At 44.9% G+C, this 25250-nt stretch overlaps 1 long non-coding RNA gene across 2 annotated transcripts in view; it reads right to left on the bottom strand.

Moving 5' to 3' along the window:
* The window catches only part of LOC149984730 (uncharacterized), a 102270-nt gene extending 77287 nt beyond the window's left edge, over positions 1 to 24983 (bottom strand). Inside the window, exon 1 of one of the 2 annotated variants that reach the window (XR_016494887.1) lies at positions 24466 to 24983. This is a non-coding gene — a long non-coding RNA (uncharacterized LOC149984730). The remainder of the gene's footprint in view (positions 1 to 24465) is intronic. The other variant, XR_016494888.1, reaches the window with a different exon arrangement.
* Between the last annotated feature and the right edge of the window lie 267 nt (positions 24984 to 25250).

Here is a 25250-nt window from a genome sequence, read left to right as displayed (position 1 = left end):
ATACATTTCATACAAGTAAAACTAAATGTATTCTCTTCAACCGATCGCTACCTGTACCTACCCGCCTGTCCAACATCACTACTCTGGACGGCTCTGACTTAGAATACGTGGACAACTACAAATACTTAGGTGTCTGGTTAGACTGTAAACTCTCCTTCCAGACCCATATCAAACATCTCCAATCCAAAGTTAAATCTAGAATTGGCTTCCTATTTCGCAACAAAGCATCCTTCACTCATGCTGCCAAACATACCCTCGTAAAACTGACCATTCTACCGATCCTCGACTTTGGCGACGTCATTTACAAAATAGCCTCCAATACCCTACTCAACAAATTGGATGCAGTCTATCACAGTGCAATCCGTTTTGTCACCAAAGCCCCATATACTACCCACCATTGCGACCTGTACGCTCTCGTTGGCTGGCCCTCGCTTCATACTCGTCGCCAAACCCACTGGCTCCATGTCATCTACAAGACCCTGCTAGGTAAAGTCCCCCATTATCTCAGCTCGCTGGTCACCATTGCATCTCCCACCTGTAGCACACGCTCCAGCAGGTATATTCTCTCTAGTCACCCCCAAAACCAATTCTTTCTTTGGCCGCCTCTCCTTCCAGTTCTCTGCTGCCAATGACTGGAACGAACTACAAAAATCTCTGAAACTGGAAACACTTATCTCCCTCACTAGCTTTAAGCACCAACTGTCAGAGCAGCTCACAGATTACTGCACCTGTACATAGCCCACCTATAATTTAGCCCAAACAACTACCTCTTTCCCTACTGTATTTTATTTATTTATTTATTTTGCTCCTTTGCACCCCATTATTTTTATTTCTACTTTGCACATTCTCCCATTGCAAATCTACCATTCCAGTGTTTTACTTGCTATATTGTATTTACCTTGCCACCATGGCCTTTTTGCCTTTACCTCCCTTAGCTCACCTCATTTGCTCACATCGTATATAGACTTGTTTATACTGTATTATTGACTGTATGTTTGTTTTACTCCATATGTAACTCTGTGTCGTTGTATGTGTCGAACTGCTTTGCTTTATCTTGGCCAGGTCGCAATTGTAAATGAGAACTTGTTCTCAACTTGCCTACCTGGTTAAATAAAGATGAAATAAAATAAATAAATAAAAATTTCTAAGTACCAAATGGCAATCTGGACTCAGCGCTAGATGTAACATATTAAATGTAAATCCGATATGCTCCAATGAGTATGACATGTTACTTACTTACTATATGTTGTTTTTTTTGCTGGATGTACATCACGCTTTTCCTAAGAGATGTTATGAATTTTAATTCATTTGAAATTAATTATGTTTTGTATTTTGGTACAATGCTGTAAGACACGAAGTGCAAATCGTACAATATGTTAAAAATGTGTTGTACCGAACATTAGCTAGGTGGCTAACGTTAGCAATCACCCTACTTTAGTTTTTTTTTTTGCCTTAATTAAGTAACTTCTGTCTTATGTAACCACACCAAGCATAACACGTCAGACTAATATGAGCATCCCGGATTGACACCCATTTTATTTTATGCATTTAATCCTACCTGATTTCTGAAATCCAATCAGATAATGTTGACAGACCTGGGCCCAGGGGATCTGGCCACTGCAGCGTTTGACCTCTCCTAACAGATAATGTTGACAGACCTGGGCCCAGAGGATCTGGCCACTGGAGCGTTTGACCACTCCTAACAGATAATGTTGACAGACCTGGGCCCAGGGGATCTGGCCACTGGAGCGTTTGACCTCTCCTAACAGATAATGTTGACAGACCTGGGCCCAGGGGATCTGGCCACTGGAGCATTTGACCTCTCCTAACAGATAATGTTTGAAAACCTGGGCCCAGAGCGTTTGACCTCTCCTAACAGATAATGTTGACAGACCTGGGCACAGGGGATCTGGCTACTGGAACGTTTGACCTCTCCTAACAGACAATGTTGACAGACCTGGGCCCAGGGGATCTGGCCACTGGAGCGTTTGACCTCTCCTAAGAGATAACGTTTGAAAACCTGGGCCCAGAGCATTAGACCACTCCTAACAGATAATGTTTGAAAACCTGGGCCCAGGGGATCGGGCCACTGGAGCGTTTGACCTCTCCTAAATCTGTCAGTTTGACCAAGCTATGTAAAAAAACACTTCACATTTTCTCTGTAAAAAATATATTTTTCCGCCATCTGGACTGAAGCCAAGCCACAAAACCAGTGTTGGCTGTCTAATAAGCTATAATATGCTAATAAGCAATGCCATATTATGCTAATAAGCTATGCTATAATATGCTAATAAGCTACAGTATAATACGCCAATAAACTCTGCTAGAATATGCTAATAAGCTATGATGTATTATGCTAATAAGCTATGCTATAATATGCTAATAAGCATGCTGTAATATGCTAATAAGCTATGTTATAATATGCTAATACGCTATGATATAATATGCTAATACGATATGCTATAATAAGCTAATAACCCATGCTATAAAATGCTAATAAGCTGTGCTATAATATGCTAATACGCTATGATATAATATGCTAATACGTTATACCATAATAAGCTAATAAGCTATGCTATAATATGCTAAGAAGATAAACTATTCGAGTGTTGACAATTTAAATCAATCCTTTTCACTATAATTTCTGTCTGACGACAAAGAATATTCCCCTGACCACATTTACAACACCTGTCCCCTGGACCATGCCCAGGACTACCTGACATGATGACTCCTTGCTGTCCCCAGTCCACCTGGCCGTGCTGCTGCTCCAATTTCAACTGTTCTGCCTTATTATTATTCGACCATGCTGGTCATTTATGAACATTTGAACATCTTGGCCATGTCCTGTTTTTTTTATTTTAATTTTATTTCACCTTTATTTAACCAGGTAGGCTAGTTGAGAACAAGTTCTCATTTGCAACTGCGACCTGGCCAAGATAAGGCATAGCAGTGTGAACAGACAACACAGAGTTACACATGGAGTAAACAATTAACAAGTCAATAACACAGTAGAAAAAAGGGGAGTCTATATACATTGTGTGCAAAAGGCATGAGAAGGTAGGCGAATAATTACAATTATGCAGATTAACACTGGAGTGATAAATGATCAGATGGTTATGTACAGGTAGAGATATTGGTGTGCAAAAGAGCAGAAAAATAAATAAATAAAAACAGTATGGGGATGAGGTAGGTGAAAATGGGTGGGCTATTTACCAATAGACTATGTACAGCTGCAGCGATCGGTTAGCTGCTCAGATAGCAGATGTTTGAAGTTGGTGAGGGAGATAAAAGTCTCCAACTTCAGCGATTTTTGCAATTCGTTCAATTCAATTCTGTTATAATCTCCACCCGGCACAGCCAGAAGAGGACTGGCCACCCCTCATAGCCTGGTTCCTCTCTAGGTTTCTTCCTAGGTTTCGGCCTTTCTAGGGAGTTTTTCCTAGCCAACGTGCTACTACACCTGCATTGCTTGCTGTTTGGGGTTTTAGGCTGGGTTTCTGTACAGCACTTTGAGATATCAGCTGATGTACGAAGGGCTATATAAATACATTTGATTTGATGTATTAAAAGTTGTTTAAAAGAAAATAGCAAAGTGACTGTATTTGATTTGAACTATACAAAAGACATATAGTCTTTTGAAAAGTTCTAAAAGTTTATATTCGTCCTTTTATAGTAACTTCCCAGATGTTCTTCAGTTTTTTTGTTTGTTTGTTGTTTGGTTGTTGTTGTGATGCTGGGTTACTTGGCATGACAGGAGATAGCATCAGAATGGTTTTGCCATTTACCTTTTATCATCCCTAAACCCAAAACACCCGTCCTATCTTTACGGTTCCCAGGCTGTGAGGATTCGGGGGGGAAAAAATGCAAGTGACTTCTTTCTGTCATCTGTAATCTCTAAAATGTTCCTTTATAAATATATCATAAAATAAGCCTATTGGATGAGGGGGGGGGTGGGGGATGTGTTTCGCGTTTGATGTCCGTGTTGGTGTATTATCAGGGTGTAAATTATATGAAAAGAACATGACAAGAAGGGAGAATGTGGCCCTTTGTTCATGTCTTCTCAATAAGCATCCCTAGGAGAGACGGTGTTTATGGGACAAACGTATTGCTGCTATCTCCACTGACCACACTGCTAACCCTTAAAAGGGAAATGAAACCTCTGATTCGACCTTGTTTTGTGGCTTGCTCGTCAAGAAATGCTGGCAGCCATGACAGAAGCCGAACGTGAGTGGCGGGTGGGGGGGGTTTGATGTGGGTGTTTTCATGGGGGTGTGTCCTTGCCACCATCAAGACACGCCCATCTGTCAGTACCTTGTCCGCAGCTGTTTCACCCCACTCGATCACAACAAAAACAAACCTCCTGCAGGTTGAGGTCCATTACCACAGGCAGATGGTATTAGGTATTTTATATTAGGATCTTCATTAGCTGTTGTGAAAGCAGCAGCTACTCTTCCTGGGGTTTCACACAAAAACAGTAAACAGGACATAATACAGAACATTAATAGACAAGAACAGCTCCAGGACAGAACTCCATCAGTAAAGAAAATGTCACACGTAGCCTACATATCAATACAGACACACAAACTGTCTAGGTCAACCAGGGGACAGGTGTTGCTTTATCTGTTTTGTAAAACCAGGTTTGCTGTTTATTTGAGCAGCATGAGATGGAAGGAAGTTCCATGCAATAAAAGATGTATATATCAGAGTTCTGTGTGGTGACATGTCGGAGGATGCTTCAATAGGTAGCCTACCTCTTTCAGAATAAAGGGTTCCAAAGAGGTTGTTTGTCTGTCCCCATAGGAGAACCCTTTTTGGTTCCAGGTAAAACTGTTGTGGGTTCCATGTAGAACCCTCTGTGGAAATGGTTCTACATGGAACGCAAAAGTGTTCTACCTGAAACCAAAAAGGGTTATTGAAAGGGTTCTCCTATGGGGAGAACAGTGTACAGAGAAATATGAGGAAAATGCAATTGTTGAATTTATGTCGATATTCTAAACTAAGTGTTTTAAGATAACTTTTAAATGTAGTAACAGGTTCATGTAGAACAATCAACCCTTTACATAATACCATGGAGGAAGTGTTCTGCTAATATAACAATGTGTATCTTTCATTGTCATTCCCAGCCGATACAGGTACTGGGCCTGTCAGCATTTTGTCTGCTGGTAATGTGGTTACCGTGGTAACATGTCTGAGTGGTCATATCTTCCTGTGTGGTGGTAATGGGGTCACCATGGTAACATGTCAGAGTGGTCATATCTTCCTGTGTGGTGGTAATGGGGTTACCATGGAAACGTGTCAGAGTGGTCATATCTTCCTGTGTGGTGGTAATAGGGTTACCATGGTAACATGTCAGAGTGGTCATATCTTCCTGTGTGGTGATAATGGGGTTACCATGGAAACGTGTCTGAGTGGTCATATCTTCCTGTGTGGTGGTAATAGGGTTACCATGGTAACATGTCAGAGTGGTCATATCTTCCTGTGTGGTGGTAATAGGGTTACCATGGTAACATGTCAGAGTGGTCATATCTTCCTGTGTGGTGATAATGGGGTTACCATGGAAACGTGTCTGAGTGGTCATATCTTCCTGTGTGGTGGTAATAGGGTTACCATGGTAACATGTCAGAGTGGTCATATCTTCCTGTGTGGTGGTAATAGGGTTACCATGGTAACATGTCAGAGTGGTCATATCTTCCTGTGTGGTGGTAATGGGGTCACCATGGTAACATGTCAGAGTGGTCATATCTTCCTGTGTGGTGGTAATGGGGTTACCATGGAAACGTGTCAGAGTGGTCATATCTTCCTGTGTGGTGGTAATAGGGTTACCATGGTAACATGTCAGAGTGGTCATATCTTCCTGTGTGGTGATAATGGGGTTACCATGGAAACGTGTCTGAGTGGTCATATCTTCCTGTGTGGTGGTAATAGGGTTACCATGGTAACATGTCAGAGTGGTCATATCTTCCTGTGTGGTGGTAATAGGGTTACCATGGTAACATGTCAGAGTGGTCATATCTTCCTGTGTGGTGATAATGGGGTTACCATGGAAACGTGTCTGAGTGGTCATATCTTCCTGTGTGGTGGTAATAGGGTTACCATGGTAACATGTCAGAGTGGTCATATCTTCCTGTGTGGTGGTAATAGGGTTACCATGGTAACATGTCAGAGTGGTCATATCTTCCTGTGTGGTGGTAATGGGACTACCATGGAAACATGTCAGAGTGGTCATATCTTCCCGTGTGGTGGTAATAGGGTTACCATGGTAACATGTCAGAGTGGTCATATCTTCCTGTGTGGTGGTAATGGGACTACCATGGTAAAATGTCAGAGTGGTCATATCTTCCTGTGTGGTGGTAATGGGACTACCATGGAAACATGTCAGAGTGGTCATATCTTCCTGTGTGGTGGTAATGGGACTACCATGGAAACATGTCAGAGTGGTCATATCTTCCTGTGTGGTGGTAATGGGACTAAAATGGAAACATGTCAGAGTGGTCATATCTTCCTGTGTGGTGGTAATAGGACTACCATGGAAACATGTCAGAGTGGTCATATCTTCCTGTGTGGTGGTAATGGGACTACCAAGGAAACATGTCAGAGTGGTCATATCTTCCTTTGTGGTGGTAATGGGGCTACCATGGAAACATGTCAGAGTGGTCATATCTTCCTGTGTGGTGGTAATGGGACTACCATGGTAACATGTCAGAGTGGTCATATCTTCCTGTGTGGTGGTAATAGGGTTACCATGGTAACATGTCAGAGTGGTCATATCTTCCTGTGTGGTGGTAATGGGACTACCATGGAAACATGTCAGAGTGGTCATATCTTCCTGTGTGGTGGTAATAGGGTTACCATGGTAACATGTCAGAGTGGTCATATCTTCCTGTGTGGTGGTAATGGGACTACCATGGAAACATGTCAGAGTGGTCATATCTTCCTGTGTGGTGGTAATGGGACTACCATGGTAACATGTCAGAGTGGTCATATCTTCCTGTGTGGTGATAATGGGCTTGATGAAAACCTCACACACCCCATCATAGGACAGAACCACCTACAGAGCGCCCCTATAGGAACAACAGAGGAGCAGGAAGGAGACAGTTTGGCATCCAACACGGCATCGGCCTCTAACACGGGGTCCTCATCAGGGCCCAACTGGTAAACTTAGAAATCAAAGGTGTATATTACAGGCGGAGGCGTATCACGTTATTCACACGACAGAGATGATAAGCATTTTTTTCTCAGGTTCTGTTATGGGACCCCAGTGGAGTCAAACCTAACCTCCCCAGTGGAGTCAAACCTAACCTCCCCAGTGGAGTCAGACCTAACCTCCCCAGTGGAGTCAAACCTAACCTCCCCAGTGGAGTCAAACCTAACCTCCCCAGTGGAGTCAAACCTAACCTCCTCAGTGGAGTCAAACCTAACCTCCCCAGTGGAGTCAAACCTAACCTCCCCAGTGGAGTCAAACCTAACCTCCCCAGTGGAGTCAAACCTAACCTCCCCAGTGGAGTCAAACCTAACCTCCCCAGTGGAGTCAAACCTAACCTCCCCAGTGGAGTCAAAACCAACCTCCCCAGTGGAGTCAGACCTAACCTCCCCAGTGGAGTCAAACCTAACCTCCCCAGTGGAGTCAAACCTCCCCAGTGGAGTCAAACCTAACCTCCCCAGTGGAGTCTAACCTCCCCAGTGGAGTCAAACCCAACCTCCCCAGTGGTGTCAAACCCAACCTCCCCAGTGGAGTCTAACCTCCCCAGTGGTGTCAAACCCAACCTCCCCAGTGGAGTCAAACCTAAACTCCCCAGTGGTGTCAAACCCAACCTCCCCAGTGGTGTCAGACCCAACCTCCCCAGTGGTGTCAAACCCAACCTCCCCAGTGGAGTCAAACCTAACCTCCCCAGTGGAGTCAAACCTCCCCAGTGGAGTCAAACCTAACCTCCCCAGTGGAGTCAAACCCAACCTCCCCAGTGGAGTCAAACCTAACCTCCCCAGTGGAGTCAAACCTCCCCAGTGGAGTCAAACCTAACCTCCCCAGTGGAGTCAAACCTAACCTCCCCAGTGGAGTCAGACCCAACCTCCCAAGTGGAGTCAAACCTCCCCAGTGGAGTCAGACCTAACCTCCCCAGTGGAGTCAGACCTAACCTCCCCAGTGGAGTCAAACCTAACCCCCCCAGTGGAGTCAGACCCAACCTCCCCAGTGGAGTCAAACCTCCCCAGTGGAGTCAAACCTAACCTCCCCCCAGTGGTGTCAGACCCAACCTCCCCAGTGGAGTCAAACCTAACCTCCCCAGTGGAGTCAGACCCAACCTCCCCAGTGGAGTCAAACCTAACCTCCCCAGTGGAGTCAGACCTAACCTCCCCAGTGGAGTCAGACCTAACCTCCCCAGTGGAGTCAAACCTAACCTCCCCAGTGGAGTCAAACCTAACCTCCCCAGTGGAGTCAGACCTTACCTCCCCAGTGGTGTCAGACCCAACCTCCCCAGTGGAGTCAAACCTAACCTCCCCAGTGGAGTCAAACCTCCCCAGTGGTGTCAAACCTCCCCAGTGGAGTCAGACCTAACCTCCCCAGTGGAGTCAGACCTAACCTCCCCAGTGGAGTCAAACCTAACCTCCCCAGTGGAGTCAAACCTAACCTCCCCAGTGGAGTCAGACCTTACCTCCCCAGTGGTGTCAAACCTAACCTCCCCAGTGGAGTCAAACCTAACCTCCCCAGTGGTGTCAAACCCAACCTCCCCAGTGGAGTCAAACCTCCCCAGTGGAGTCAAACCTAACCTCCCCCCAGTGGTGTCAGACCCAACCTCCCCAGTGGTGTCAAACCTAACCTCCCCAGTGGAGTCAGACCCAACCTCCCCAGTGGAGTCAGACCTCCCCAGTGGTGTCAAACGTCCCCAGTGGAGTCAAACCTCCCCAGTGGTGTCAAACCTCCCCAGTGGAGTCAAACCTAACCTCCCCAGTGGAGTCAAACCTAACCTCCCCTGTGGAGTCAAACCTAACCTCCCCAGTGGTGTCAAACCCAACCTCCCCAGTGGAGTCTAACCTCCCCAGTGGTGTCAAACCCAAGCTCCCCAGTGGAGTCAAACCTAATCTCCCCAGTGGTGTCAAACCCAACCTCCCCAGTGGTGTCAGACCCAACCTCCCCAGTGGAGTCAAACCTAACCTCCCCAGTGGTGTCAAACCCAACCTCCCCAGTGGAGTCAAACCTAACTTCCCCAGTGGAGTCAAACCTCCCCAGTGGAGTCAAACCTAACCTCCCCAGTGGAGTCAAACCTAACCTCCCCAGTGGAGTCAGACCCAACCTCCCCAGTGGAGTCAAACCTCCCCAGTGGAGTCAGACCTAACCTCCCCAGTGGAGTCAGACCTAACCTCCCCAGTGGAGTCAAACCTAACCTCCCCAGTGGAGTCAGACCTAACCTCCCCAGTGGAGTCAAACCTCCCCAGTGGAGTCAAACCTCCCCAGTGGAGTCAAACCTAACCTCCCCCCAGTGGTGTCAGACCCAACCTCCCCAGTGGAGTCAGACCCAACCTCCCCAGTGGAGTCAAACCTAACCTCCTCAGGGAGTCAAACCCAACCTCCCCAGTGGAGTCAGACCTAACCTCCCCAGTGGAGTCAGACCTAACCTCCCCAGTGGAGTCAAACCTAACCTCCCCAGTGGAGTCAAACCTAACCTCCCCCCAGTGGTGTCAGACCCAACCTCCCCAGTGGTGTCAGACCCAACCTCCCCAGTGGAGTCAGACCCAACCTCCCCAGTGGAGTCAGACCCAACCTCCCCAGTGGAGTCAGACCAAACCTCCCCAGTGGAGTCAGACCAAACCTCCCCAGTGGAGTCAGACCAAACCTCCCCAGTGGAGTCAGACCAAACCTCCCCAGTGGAGTCAAACCTAACCTCCCCAGTGGAGTCAGACCTAACCTCCCCAGTGGAGTCAGACCCAACCTCCCCAGTGGAGTCAAACCTAACCTCCCCAGTGGAGTCAAACCCAACCTCCCCCCAGTGGTGTCAGACCCAACCTCCCCAGTGGAGTCAAACCTAACCTCCCCCCAGTGGTGTCAGACCCAACCTCCCCAGTGGTGTCAGACCCAACCTCCCCAGTGGTGTCAGACCAAACCTCCCCAGTGGAGTCAAACCTCCCCAGTGGAGTCAGACCTAACCTCCCCAGTGGAGTCAGACCTAACCTCCCCAGTGGAGTCAAACCTAACCTCCCCCCAGTGGTGTCAGACCCAACCTCCCCAGTGGTGTCAGACCCAACCTCCCCAGTGGTGTCAGACCCAACCTCCCCAGTGGAGTCAGACCCAACCTCCCCAGTGGAGTCAAACCTCCCCAGTGGAGTCAGACCTAACCTCCCCAGTGGAGTCAAACCTAACCTCCCCAGTGGAGTCAAACCCAACCTCCCCAGTGGAGTCAGACCCAACCTCCCCAGTGGAGTCAGACCTAACCTCCCCCCAGTGGAGTCAGACCTAACCTCCCCAGTGGAGTCAAACGTCCCCAGTGGAGTCAGACCTAACCTCCCCAGTGGAGTCAGACCTAACCTCCCCAGTGGAGTCAGACCTCCCCAGTGGAGTCAGACCCAACCTCCCCAGTGGAGTCAGACCTAACCTCCCCAGTGGAGTCAAACCTAACCTCCCCAGTGGAGTCAAACCTAACCTCCCCAGTGGAGTCAAACCTCCCCAGTGGAGTCAGACCAAACCTCCCCAGTGGAGTCAAACCTAACCTCCCCAGTGGAGTCAAACCTAACCTCCCCAGTGGAGTCAGACCCAACCTCCCCAGTGGCTCTCCCCCCCCCTACACACACACAGTGGTGCCCTCTGTCCATTGTGCTGACAGAGCGCAGCGGAGATACACTTTTTTTTTTGGCCCCAACCTGTCACTTAATCATTCAAACTTTTTTGCTATTTTTTATATACGGACATATAACTAAAACTGAGGGGGCACACATTGTGATAAGGATAACCCCCCCTTTTAGCCACCTTGTGAAGCCAGTTAATATAATATCTGACAGATAAACAGCTACTGTGTTTGAAGTATGAACGGATTAGATAAAAACCTATCCAATTATGGTCACCCATCAAACGACCCGAGGCTGGCGTCTTTCAACCTGTCCTCGCCCATCTGTAGAAAAAGCCAGAGTTGAGGCAGAGTTCATCAGTAACACATGGAATGAAAAGGGTGTTGCAAAATACTGGACATTTTTTGTTTGTTTGTTTATTGCTGTATTGTATGTATGAATAGACACCGCATATCGTTCCCACCATTTTGGATGTATTGGAGCGTCAGGCATCTCTCAATTAAGAGACGTCAGTCAGGACGTCTTGCATGTCTCCGTGTGCTGGCTCCATAGCTGTGAACACATTCACGGTCGCTGTGAACACATTCACGGTCACTGTTCCTATTACTAAATGCCAGTCGGCAAGGAGGCCTAGTGGTTAGAGTGTAGGGGCGGCAGGTAGCCTAGTGGTTAGAGTGTAGGGGCGGTAGGTAGCCTAGTGGTTAGAGTGTAGGGGCGGTAGGTAGCCTAGTGGTTAGAGTGTAGGGGCGGTAGGTAGCCTAGTGGTTAGAGTGTGGGGGCGGTAGGTAGCCTAGTGGTTAGAGTGTAGGGGCGGCAGGTAACCTAGTGGTTAGAGTGTAGAGGAGGCAGGTAGCCTAGTGGTTAGAGTGTAGGGGCGGCAGGAAGCCTAGTGGTTAGAGTGTAGGGGCGGTAGGTAGCCTAGTGGTTAGAGTGTCGGGGTGGTAGGTAGCCTAGTGGTTAGAGTGTAGGGGCGGCAGGTAGCCTAGTGGTTAGAGTGTAGGGGCGGCAGGTAGCCTAGTGGTTAGAGTGTAGGGGCGGCAGGTAGCCTAGTGGTTAGAGTGTAGGGGCGGCAGGTAGCCTAGTGGTTAGAGTGTAGGGGCGGCAGGTAGCCTAGTGGTTAGAGTGTAGGGGTGGCAGGTAGCCTAGTGGTTAGAGTGTAGGGGCGGCAGGTAGCCTAGTGGTTAGAGTGTAGGGGTGGCAGGTAGCCTAGTGGTTAGAGTGTAGGGGCGGCAGATAGCCTAGTGGTTAGAGTGTAGGGGCGGCAGGTAGCCTAGTGGTTAGAGTGTTGGGCAAGTAACCAAAAGGTTGCTAGATCGAATCCCTGAACTGACAAGATACCAATCTGTCATTCTGCGCCTGAACAAGACAGTTAGCTTGCTGTTCCTTGGCTGTCATTGTAATTAAGAATTTCTTCTTACCTGACTTGCCTAGTAAAATAAAGGGGGGTAAATAATGCCAGGGGATATCTGACAAAGAAATGTCAGACTAAACGTACCTAATTCTGGGCTCATTGATGTTGGTGAGCAGGCAATATGTGAGGTAAGGTATTTGGCAGTGTAGATCAGCTCCCCTGCCCATTGTTAAAGATACTGGTCGATCACAAACACACTCAATGGTGGTTATGATTAGTCTGGTGGAACCAACCTGATCACTGTGTTCCCATATAAATGTCCAGGGTTTAACCTAGCCTGGTGGAACCAACCTACTTCACTTCAGATATCAACTACCAAGTAGAAAATAATCAACAAATAATGTCAGTTTAAGTCAGGGTTTTTCAGATCTCCAGGAAGCGGGTTGGACTGAAAACCCACAGGACAGTAGATCTCCAGGAAGATGGTTGGGCTGAAAACCCACAGGACGGTATATCTCCAGGAAGAGGGTTGGGCTGAAAACCTACAGGACAGTAGATCTCCAGGAAGAGGGTTGGACTGTAAACCTACAGGACGGTAGATCTCCAGTTAGAGGGTTGGGCTGTAAAACCTACAGGACGGTAGATCTCCAGGAAGAGGGTTGGACTGAAAACTTACAGGACAGTAGATCTCCAGGAAGAGGGTTGGGCTGTAAAACCTACAGGACAGTAGATCTCCAGGAAGAGGGTTGGACTGAAAACCTACAGGATGGTAGTTCTCCTGGAAGAGGGTTGGGCTGAAAACCTACAGGACAGTAGATCTCCAGGTAGAGGGTTGGGCTGTAAAACCTACAGGATGGTAGTTCTCCAGGAAGAGGGTTGGGCTGAAAACCTACAGGACAGTAGATCTCCAGGTAGAGGGTTGGGCTGTAAAACCTACAGGATGGTAGTTCTACAGGAATAGGGTTGGGCTGAAAACCTACAGGACAATAGATCTCCATGTAGAGGGTTGGGCTGTAAAACCTACAGGATGGTAGTTCTCCAGGTAGAGGGTTGGGCTGTAAAACCTACAGGATGGTAGTTCTCCAGGTACAGGGTTGGGCTGTAAAACCTACAAGACAGTAGATCTCCAGGAAGAGGGTTGGGCTGAAAACCTACAGGACAGTAGATCTCCAGGTAGAGGGTTGGGCTGTAAAACCTACAGGATGGTAGTTCTCCAGGAAGAGGGTTGGGCTGAAAACCTACAGGACAGTAGATCTCCAGGTAGAGGGTTGGTCTGTAAAACCTACATGATGGTAGTTCTCCAGGTAGAGGGTTGGGCTGTAAAACCTACAGGATGGTAGTTCTCCAGGTAGAGGGTTGGGCTGTAAAACCTACAGGATGGTAGTTCTCCAGGAAGACGGTTGGGCTGAAAACCTACAGGACAGTAGATCTCCATGTAGAGGGTTGGGCTGTAAAACCTACAGGATGGTAGTTCTCCAGGAAGAGGGTTGGACTGTAAACCTACAGGACGGTAGATCTCCAGGAAGAGGGTTGGACTGAAAACCTACAGGACAGTAGATCTCCAGTTAGAGGGTTGGGCTGTAAAACCTACAGGACGGTAGATCTCCAGGAAGAGGGTTGGACTGAAAACCTACAGGACAGTAGATCTCCAGGAAGAGGGTTGGGCTGTAAAACCTACAGGACAGTAGATCTCCAGGAAGAGGGTTGGACTGAAAACCTACAGGATGGTAGTTCTCCTGGAAGAGGGTTGGGCTGAAAACCTACAGGACAGTAGATCTCCAGGTAGAGGGTTGGGCTGTAAAACCTACAGGATGGTAGTTCTCCAGGAAGAGGGTTGGGCTGAAAACCTACAGGACAGTAGATCTCCAGGTAGAGGGTTGGGCTGTAAAACCTACAGGATGGTAGTTCTACAGGAATAGGGTTGGGCTGAAAACCTACAGGACAATAGATCTCCATGTAGAGGGTTGGGCTGTAAAACCTACAGGATGGTAGTTCTCCAGGTAGAGGGTTGGGCTGTAAAACCTACAAGATGGTAGTTCTCCAGGTACAGGGTTGGGCTGTAAAACCTACAAGACAGTAGATCTCCAGGAAGAGGGTTGGGCTGAAAACCTACAGGACAGTAGATCTCCAGGTAGAGGGTTGGGCTGTAAAACCTACAGGATGGTAGTTCTCCAGGAAGAGGGTTGGGCTGAAAACCTACAGGACAGTAGATCTCCAGGTAGAGGGTTGGTCTGTAAAACCTACATGATGGTAGTTCTCCAGGTAGAGGGTTGGGCTGTAAAACCTACAGGATGGTAGTTCTCCAGGTAGAGGGTTGGGCTGTAAAACCTACAGGATGGTAGTTCTCCAGGAAGACGGTTGGGCTGAAAACCTACAGGACAGTAGATCTCCATGTAGAGGGTTGGGCTGTAAAACCTACAGGATGGTAGTTCTCCAGGAAGAGGGTTGGGCTGAAAACCTACAGGACAGTAGATCTCCAGGTAGAGGGTTGGGCTGTAAAACCTACAGGATGGTAGTTCTCCAGGTAGAGGGTTGGGCTGTAAAACCTACAGGATGGTAGTTCTCCAGGAAGAGGGTTGGGCTGTAAAACCTACAGGACAGTAGATCTCCAGGAAGAGGGTTGGGCTGTAAAACCTACAGGATGGTAGTTCTCCAGGAAGAGGGTTGGGCTGAAAACCTACAGGACAGTAGATCTCCAGGAAGAGGGTTGGGCTGTAAAACCTACAGGACAGTAGATCTCCAGGTAGAGGGTTGGGCTGTAAAACCTACAGGATGGTAGTTCTCCAGGAAGAGGGTTGGGCTGAAAACCTACAGGATGGTAGTTCTCAATGGAAGAGGGTTGGGCTGAAAACCTACAGGACAGTAGATCTCCAGGAAGAGGGTTGGGCTGAAAACCTACAGGACGGTAGATCTCAAGGAAGAGGGTTGGGCTGTAAAACCTACAGGACAGTAGATCTCCAGGAAGAGGGTTGGGCTGTAAACCTACAGGACGGTAGACCCTCCAGGCAGAGGGTTGGGCTGTAAAACCTACAGGACAGTAGATCTCCAGGAAGAGGGTTGGGCTGAAAACCTACAGGACGGTAGATCTCCAGGAAGAGGGTTGGGCTGTAAAACCTACAGGATGGTAGATCTCCAGGAAGAGGGTTGGGCTGTAAAACCTACAGGATGGTAGATCTCCAGGTAGAGGGTTGGGCTGTAAAACCTACAGGATGGTAGTTCTCCAGGTAGAGGGTTGGGCTGTAAAACCTACAGGATGGTAGATCTCCAGGAAGAGGGTTGGGCAGCCCTGGTTTACATTATGTTTTACAAGTTGGTTATCAAATGTATCAAAGTAATGAAGTGGACTGTATTTTTTAAATTTTTTTACAAATGATGAGCCTGTGAAAGCTGTTCTTGCCACTGATAGGTGAAGGTTGCTGGCCATATATTTACCAGCTTGTGGCTGTCTGTTCCATTCATAGGATAGCTCACAGCGAGGGCATGTCTAGATGATGTGGAGGAGGGCCTCCTTGCTGGTCTTCACTATGCTGCATGTTCAGCTGCAAACTGGACATCTTCCTAACAACTGCAGAAAGCAATCTGATGAGGTGGTGTTGACTGGGATGGCCTGTGACAGGGTGATATAATAGACGGCCAAGTGGTCAATTGTATTTTGTTCTAAAGAAAGGAAAACGTTTTTTTTTTGTTTTTGTTTGCTAATGCACTTCACAACCAAAAGGATTGTACTAGTTGAACAGTACTGCAACTGCTTGACTGGGGAATTCGCCTTCTAGTTAATCAAGCTGGGTATTTTCCTCATACAACTTTTCACATGACACACATTACCTGTTGTCGTTGTTGAAGAAGCCGTCATCAGGGCAGTAACTTAGGTCACTATCAGAGGCCTTATCGATGGCGTGTCCTTTTCGTAGGAGTCTAGGGAGACTGGCAACAACGGGAGGAGGTGTCACAAGGGTACTTGTGTCGCATGACACTTTTATTCTGAGGTCTTGCCTGACAAGCTGTGAAAATAATGTTATGATGCCCACTTTTGCTCATTCTGGTAGGTGCCGGGCATCCGTTCATGACCACGGGGGATTAGTCTGCCACCCAACTGTGCAATTTGTCTAACAGAAAAACAGGGTCAACGGTTGTCACCATCCCTCAATTACAGACATAGTTTGAGAAGTAACATAATCTTGTTTGAAAGCTGATTCTACGCTTTACAGATGTAGACGGACCGGCTCCAAATTGGATCCAGGCCAGTGGCGTCGTTACGCTATTCAACCAACTGTGGTGTTTTGTTTTTGGCCCTGAGTTGGTTTTTGGTTGTGCTGCTGCTAGTTAGTACACTGCTGCATCCAATATGTATTTTGTTGCCCTGGACATGGGTTGCACCTGGGAGGCTTAAGTGACTGTTTTGTCTAAATGACGCTAACTTATAGTGGCATGGAAATGTGATGACATTGCTAAAGTAGGCAATTAATTAGTAGAAAAAAAAACTTTTACATATTATGATGTCGTTTAATTTAATCTAGACTTGTGCCCGTGTTGCCATCACTGTTGCTAGCGAAGTTAGGCAAAAGTAGCTAGCAATGCTAATGTTAAACGAGCTAAAAATGCAGTGGTACCGTCAATCTAAGTTAGCTGGCTAAAGTTACACTGCATCTAAAGTCAATCTGGCGACATCACAATCGTGGACAAAATGTATTATCAAGTAGGCTAAAAGTCAGCTATGTTAGCGATTATAGTGATATAATGATTATCAAAATAACCACTGAACAAAAAAAAATACATGCAAAATGCAATAATTTCAAAAGAGTTTACAGGAAGTTATAGTTCATATCAGGAAATCAGTCCATTTAAATAAATTCATAAGGCCCCTAATCTATGGATTTCACATGACTGGTCACAGATACCTTTAAAAAAAAAGGGTAGGGGTGTGGATCAAAAAAGAGACCGTATCTGGTGAGACCACCATCTGCTTCACATAGAGTCAATCAGGCTGTTGATTGTGGCATGTGGAATGTTGTCCCACTCCTTTTAAATGGCTGTGCACAGTTGCTGGATATTTGTGGGAACTGGAACACGCTGTCGTACACGCTGATCCAGAGCATCCTAAACATGCTCAATGGGTGACCATTTTGATCTTAAGCCATTCTTGTGATTATTGTGACTTTGCCATTGCAATTGTTTGTAAACTTGTGTAGTCAAATTAATCTATGATCGTATGTTATCCACTTGTTTGTATGCTGTTCTTTGTATGACATTTTAATATTTGATTATTAACCAATGATGTTAGGCCACTCTTGGCCATGATTACAGACACCTGTGTCTTTTGACACTATAGAAACGAGTCATCCCGCAGTGTTTGTGATTATACCCTGATGAAGACAGCTTGGCTGTCGAAACTTTGGTATTACATTTTTGCATCTGAGCTCCTAGAGTGTGCGGCTCTCTTTTATTTTCAAGTTTCTATTCCGCTAGCCAGCACCTCGTCGTAGGTGTGCGTTTCTTTTTCTTCTAGATCGTTCTGGTGAGTATGCAGTCCATGGATGAACTGGGACATTTTTTTTAGATTCCAGGAATTGTGTACAGCTCCTTGTGACATGGGGCCGTGCTGAAACATGAGGTGGTGGCGGCGGATGAATGGCACGACAATGGGCCTCAGGATCTCGTCCCGGTATCTCTGTGGCTGGGGGGGGCTTTACTTGGCTCATCGTGCTATAGTGACTCCTTGTGGCGGGCTGGGTGCCTGCAGGCTGACTTCGGTCGTCAGTTGAATGGCGTTTCCTCTAACATTTGGTGCAGCTGGTTTCTGGATTAAGCGAGAGGATGTTAAGAAGCGTGGCTTGGCGGGTCATGTTGTCGAGGACGACCTTTGCCTCTCCCGAACCCATTGGGGAGTTGGAGCTCGTGGAAAAAGTACCAAATTGTCCTACTTGAGTGAAAGTAATGATACTTTAATAGAAAATGACTCAAGTAAAGGTGAGTCACCCAGCAAAATACTACATGAGGAAAAGTCTAAAAGTATTTGGTTTTAAATATATTTTAGTATCAAAAGTAAATGTATTGCTAAAATATACTTAAGTAAAAGTATAAATAATTTCCAATTCCTTATTAAGCAAACCAGACAGTACAATTTCTTTAAAAAAAGTGTGGATTGCCAGGGGCACTCGGACATAATTTACAAACAAGGCATTCATGTTTAGTGAATCCGTCAGATCAGAAGCAGTAGGGATGACCAGGGATGTTCTCTGTTTAGTGAGTCTGTCAGATCAGAGGCAGTAGGGATGACCAGGGGTGTTCTCATGATAAGTGCATGAATTTGTAAATGTCCTGTCCTGCTAAGCATTCAGAATGTAATGAATAAAATAAAAACAAAATATGACGAGTACTTTTGGGTGTCAGGAAAAATGTATAAAGTAAAAAAGTACATTATCTTTAGGAATGTAGCTAAGTAATAATTAAGTAGTCAAATATAACTAGTCAATTAAATTATACCCCCCAAAAAACTACTTAAGTAGTACTTTTACTCTAGTTTACATCACTGATCATAACCTTGTCATATCCCCGTCGTAGCCGGTAGAAGAGAATAACTTATCAAATGTGAAATAATGTACCTTAATCACAACACATCAAGTGTCACAGTGGAGAGAGCAATGAGTTGTAGCCTACTAGTTTTATACTAGAACTTTCAAGCTCAGGGAAAAAATATCCAAGTTGACTTGACTCAAATTCAACAGGCCTAGATGTGAGAATGCAGATATGATACTTTTGAAATATTGCATAATACATGTTTTGAAAACGATGTCTTAGTGTGGCTAAACCATGGTAGTAACAAATACACAGCATTCATGGAGACTGTGATCCACACATTTCCTGTACATCCGACTCTTGCTTCCTACTATAAATCTTTCTTTATGAAGGCCTAGCATGGAGCAACCTTTCCACACACTGCCTTCTCCACATTAAAATACCAGCATTCAGTATCACCACACTAACCAGTTTGGATATTTCAAACCTCTCCAAAGCATTTGTGAGAGCGAGAGAGAGCGATAGAGACAGAGAGAGCTAGAGAGCGAGAGAGCGAGAGACAGAGAGAAAATGTATGAAAGGGAAAATCCACTCAAAATACCAAAATATAGTTTCTTATTTGTCCACCGTCACCGGCCACATCATGATGATACAAAATGATGATGTGTCCGTGTCACGCTGGTATAAAGGATTTTGGAGACAGGCGCAGGAATACACAGAGGTTTTTAATACACCCAAAACAAACACGCATACAAAAACACTGGGCTGTATCCAAACAAACAAAACCTCATTGAACGACACGGGACGATACCCGTAGTACACAATACATAAAGCACAACAGCTGCACCAACGCATAGGTACTCACACCACCAACGGACATGGAAACAATAACCGACAAAGACAGAGGGCACATATATAAAATACTAATCAGGGGAAATGGGAACCAGGGGGCACATATATAACATACTAATCAGGGGAAATGGGAACCAGGTGTGTGTAATCAGACAAGACAGTCCCGGAGTTGATGATAATGAATCCCGTTCAGTGAAGCCTAGAAAGCCGGTGATGTAGATCTCCCGAACCGGTGAACGGAATGAGCGTTAGTACCCGGGGGATCCTTGACGGTCCGGTGACACTTTGCTTCTTAAACGTACAATATCTTGAAAACTTGACTTTAAATTAACGTGAGAGTGAGAGGAAACAAACGCATGGAGTAACGAAGCCTACAGCCTGTCTGATGTGTTTGAACTGAGAGCAGCCGCCTGCTTTAGAGCACTGAATTTAAATGTGTTACACAGAGAGAGATAGACTTTCCTATTTCCTCAGAATCTAATTGTACACATTTCCGTGCAAAAAAATGTGTCTGTGTGCTGGAGTTTAACAGTGCGGTTTCTTTGACACATTGCAACGACCTTGATGAAATTAGAAATTAAATTACTTAAATTAATCCAGTGGAATGAGGATTAATCCATCATAATAAGCATTTATCCAGTGTAATGAGGATTAATCTAGTGGAATGAGGATGAATCCAGTGTAATAAAGATTTATCCAGTGTAATGAGGATTAATCCATCATAATAAGGATTTATCCAGTGTAATTAGGATTAATCCAGTGTAATGAGGATGAATCCAGTGTAATGAGTATTAATCCAGTGTAATGAGGATGAATCCAGTGTAATGGGGATAATCCAGTGTAATGAGGATTAATCCAGTGTAATGGGGATTAATCCAGTGTAATGAGGATTACTCCAGTGTAATGAGGATTAATCCAGTGTAATGGGGATTAATCCAGTGTAATGAGGATGAATCCAGTGTAATGAGTATTAATCCAGTGTAATGAGGATGAATCCAGTGTAATGAGGATAATCCAGTGTAATGAGGATTAATCCAGTGTAATGGGGATTAATCCAGTGTAATGAGGATTACTCCAGTGTAATGAGGATTAATCCAGTGTAATGGGGATTAATCCAGTGTAATGAGGATTACTCCAGTGTAATGAGGATAATCCAGTGTAATGAGGATTTATCCAGGGTAATGAGGATTAATCCAGGGTAATGAGGATTAATCCAGGGTAATGAGGATTAATCCAGGGTAATGAGGATTAATCCAGGGTAATGAGGATTAATCCAGTGAAATGAGGATTAATCCAGTGTAATGAGGACTAATCCAGTGTAATGAGGAGTAATCCAGGGTAATGAGGAGTAATCCAGCACAATGAGGATTAATCCAGTGAAATGAGGATTGATCCAGTGTAATGAGGATTAATCCAATGAAATGAGGATTAATCTAGCGAAATGAGGATTAATGCAGTGTAATGAGGATTAATCCACTGTAATGAGTATTCATCTAGTGTAATTATGTCAGTAAGTGACAAAGAAGGTTGTTTGTGTTCATTGCCAACAAACATTTCCTTTAAACCAAAGAGACGTTCTGCATATTGCATGGCTCCAGTAATTAACATTGCCTTTGGCAGAATACATTTAGTTCTGTGCGTGAATCTGCAACCGTACAATTTCAATATCTATGAGTGTGTCCCAAATGGCACTCTATTCCCTACATAGTGCACAACTTTGGACCAGAACACAATGCCATTTGGGAAGCAGAATATGCATGTATTGTGAAATAATACCATGGAGACAATGGTTTATTATGTGGCCAGGAGCCCTTATCCACAGGTGCTACCATGAAATACACATACATTGAACAGAAATATAAACACAACATGGAAAGTGTTGGTCCAACGTTTCATGAGCTGAAATAACAAATACCAGAAATTTTTGCACATGCACAAAAAGCTTATTTCTCAGAAAATGTAAAAAAAATAATTTACAAATGCACAAATTTGTTTACATGTGTGTTAGTGAGCCCTTCTCCTTGGCCAAGATAATCCATCCACCTGACAGGTGTGGCATATAAAGAAGCTGATTAAACAGCATGATCATTACACAGGAGCACCTTGTGCTGGGGACAATAAAAGGCCACTCTAAAATGTGAAGTTTTTTGTCATACAACACAATGCCACGGATGTCTTAAGTTTTGAAGGAGCGTGCAATTGGCATGCTGTTAATTTCTCTACCATAAGCCGTAGTTTCAGAGAAATCTGCAGTGGATCCAACCGGCTTCCCAACAGCAGACCGTGTGTATGGCGTTGTGTGATCGAGCGGTTTGCTGATGTCAACGTCGTGAACAGAGTGGCCCCATGGTTGCGGTGGTGGGGTTATGGTATGGACAGAAATAACATACGGACAACGAAAACAATGACATTTTATCGATGGCAGTTTGAATGCACAGTGATACCGTGACGAGTTCCATCCCCTCATGTTTCAGCGTGATAATGCACGGCCCCGTGTCACAAGGATATGTACACAATTACTGGAAGCTGAAAATGTCCCAGTTCTTCCATGGCCTGCATACTCACCAGACATGTCAACCATTGAGCATGTTTGGGATGCTCTGGATCAACGTGTACTTTGCACAGCCATTTTAAAAGGAGTGGGACAACATTCCACAATCATCAGCCTGATCAACTCTTAAGGAGATGTGTCGCGTCGCATTACATGATGTAAATGGTGGCCTCACCCGATACTGACTGGTTTTCTGATCCACGCCCCTACTTATTTTTTTTTTTAGGTATCTGTGACCAACAAATGCATATCTGTATTCCCAGTCATGTGAAATCCATAGATTAGGGCCTAATTCATTTATTTCAATCAACTGATTTCCTTATGTGAACTGTAACTCAATATAGTTACTGTATTATTGTTATTATTGTTGTCATATCGTTATATTATTGTTCTCAACTTGCCCACCTGATTAAATAAAGGTGAAATAAATAAAATATAGTCATTGAACTTGTTGCATGATGAGTTTATGTTCTTGTTCAGTACAATAATGGAGATGTTTATTTTTTACTCTCTTTTTCAACATGAAGTCTATGAGAATGCTTGACCTGGATATCAATCTCATATTTCCTTTAAGATGCATAGAGATCAACCTTTATAGCTGCATGATTTTAAAGCATGTACAAAAAAAATATCCTCTTATTTTTGTATTTACATTTAACCTTAATCAGTGTCCGTGCTTCTACACCTGCATTGCTTGCTGTTTGGGGATTTAGGCTGGGTTTCTGTACAGCACTTTGAGATATCAGCTGATGTACGAAGGGCTATATAAATAAATTTGATTTGATTTTGATTTGTCCTCATAACTAACTACTAACACTGGTCGGGTACACGAGCTAACAAAATGGAATCCTTCTTTTCTAGAAAAATAAAAAGCGTGCTTACTGTAGCGATGTCACCAGGCTGTCTCTAAATATAAACCAACATAGAGGAAGGAGTCATGGAAATGATGCTCCTCCCTGTCTACAGAATGAGCAGACCGTCTGTTGATCCACCACGCTAACGCGAGAGACCGCTCAGGGCCTCGCTATTCCACCTGAACGCCTATATAGGGCTCTACTTTTGACCAGAGCCTCAGATCCTCCATAAGGCTCTAGTCAAAAGTAGTGCACTACGTAGGGCATATGGTGCCATTTGGGACTAGGTAGCGCACTATGTAGGGAATAGGTTGCCATTTGGGACTAGGTAGCGCACTATGTAGGGAATAGGGTGTCATTTGGGACTCTGGTTCTGTATCAGAACGGCTGTGTTTTAGCCTTGGGCCTCTGGTTCTGTATCAGAACGGCTGCGTTTTAGCCTAGAACACAGTGCAGGAGACGAAAAGGATGAAAAGATCAGACAATGATCAAAGATCCTCTAGGCTTGAAATGTCAAGATGTTTAAATTAAAGTCACTCTCAGTAACTGGGGTCCTAGATCCCTTCGATGGAGAATGAGAATTGGGAACGACGTCTTTGAATGTGTGTTGTGGATACAGTAGAAACTCAAAACCCAGACTTATGTATTTAAACATAGCCAGCGATCTGACTCAGATGTTTAGTTCAAGGAGGTCAGATAGGAGATAGTTCAAGGAGGTCAGATAGGAGATAGTTCAAGGAGGTCAGATAGGAGATAGTTCAAGGTGGTCAGATAGGAGATAGTTCAAGGTGGTCAGATAGGAGATAGTTCAAGGTGGTCAGATAGGAGTTAGTTTAACCTGTCTATGATATTGGTTCCCAATTGGGAATCAACCCTCCCACGTTCAGCTGAAACGGTGGCGCATGGAACGCAAAAATATTCTTAAAAATATTTAACCTCCACACATTAACAAGTCCAATAGCTCAAATGAAAGATAAACACCTTGTTCATCTAGCCAGCAAGTCAGATTTCTAAAATGTTTTACGGCGAAAACATAGCACATATATATGTAAAACCACCACCAGACACAGCTCATTTGAATAGCCAAAACATGCAATCAACAAACGCAGGATTAAAAAAATAAATCGCTCACTAACCTTTTGAAAATCTTCATCAGATGACAGTAATATGACATGTTACACAGTACATTTTTTTTTTTTCAATAATATGCCATTTATATCCATAAATGTCCATTTACAGTGAGTTCACGTTCAGAAATTACTCAAAAATGCCCGCAGGAAATCTAGGTAGCGGGGCAAGATAAAGTAAATAGACATCATAAACTTTGACTAAATATACATGTTCTACATATAGTTAGAAAGATACACTGCTTCTTTATGCAACCGCTGTGTTAGATTTATTTTTAACGTTACAGAAATCGCACACTATTCAATATGCTGAGACAGCGCTCAGTTCCAAGCTACATTTCTACGTAATGTTGGAGTCAACAGAAACACAGATTTAAGCATAAATATTCCCTTACCTTCGATGGTCTTCGTTCAGAATGTTCTGGAAGGCTTCATACTTACCCAATACATCGTTTGGTTTCAAGTCTTGCGTCTTTGTATTAGCTACTGCTAATAACATCAGCTGAAATGCACCCAAAACGTCCTCTGGTCCGGAAAAGTTGCGCATCAAAACTTCAAAATTACATATTATATGTCGACTAAACAGGTCAAACTAAGTGCAGAAGCAAGCTTTATGATGTTTTAGACACGCAAAACAAACTTCAATTCAATCGGCCATCGTCTGCCCTTCTCTTGAGTGCTGGAACAAAGGAATGGCTGGGACCAATTCGCGCCCCTACGCACAGCCTATTCTCTCGTGGCACGCACTAATTTCACTCCCATAGGGTCAATTCTCGCGGGATTTGAACGATTCAAAGCTCTACTGAAAGAGGACATCTAGAGATAGAAAGTGTCCCCAGAATCATAACTGGTTGGGAAGGGTGGGGGCCATGACGTCAAAGTTGCTCCAACTTTCATGGCCACAAAAACTAGTTTGGAAGAATGCCTGCCCTGTGAGTTCTGCTATACTTACAGACATAATTCCAACGGTTTTAGAATCTTTAGAGTGTTTTCTATCCAATAATAATTTATTTGCATATATTAGCAATTTTTGACAGATTTTTTTTTCAGTTTACTAGGGGTACCCAATCTCTCCAAAGGGGGCATATGTCTGCCATATCCTTAACAGGTTTTAAGGAGGTCAGATAGGAGTTAGTTCAAGGAGGTCAGATAGGAGATAGTTTAAGGAGGTCAGATAGTTAGTTTAAGGAGGTCAGATAGTTAGTTTAAGGAGGTCAGATAGTTCT

The sequence above is a fragment of the Oncorhynchus mykiss genome, chromosome 3 (genome assembly GCF_057628025.1).
Source record: "Oncorhynchus mykiss isolate SJ-2025 chromosome 3, ASM5762802v1, whole genome shotgun sequence".
Lineage (NCBI taxonomy): Eukaryota > Metazoa > Chordata > Actinopteri > Salmoniformes > Salmonidae > Oncorhynchus > Oncorhynchus mykiss.
This window is presented reverse-complemented; position numbering and strand designations above follow the sequence as displayed.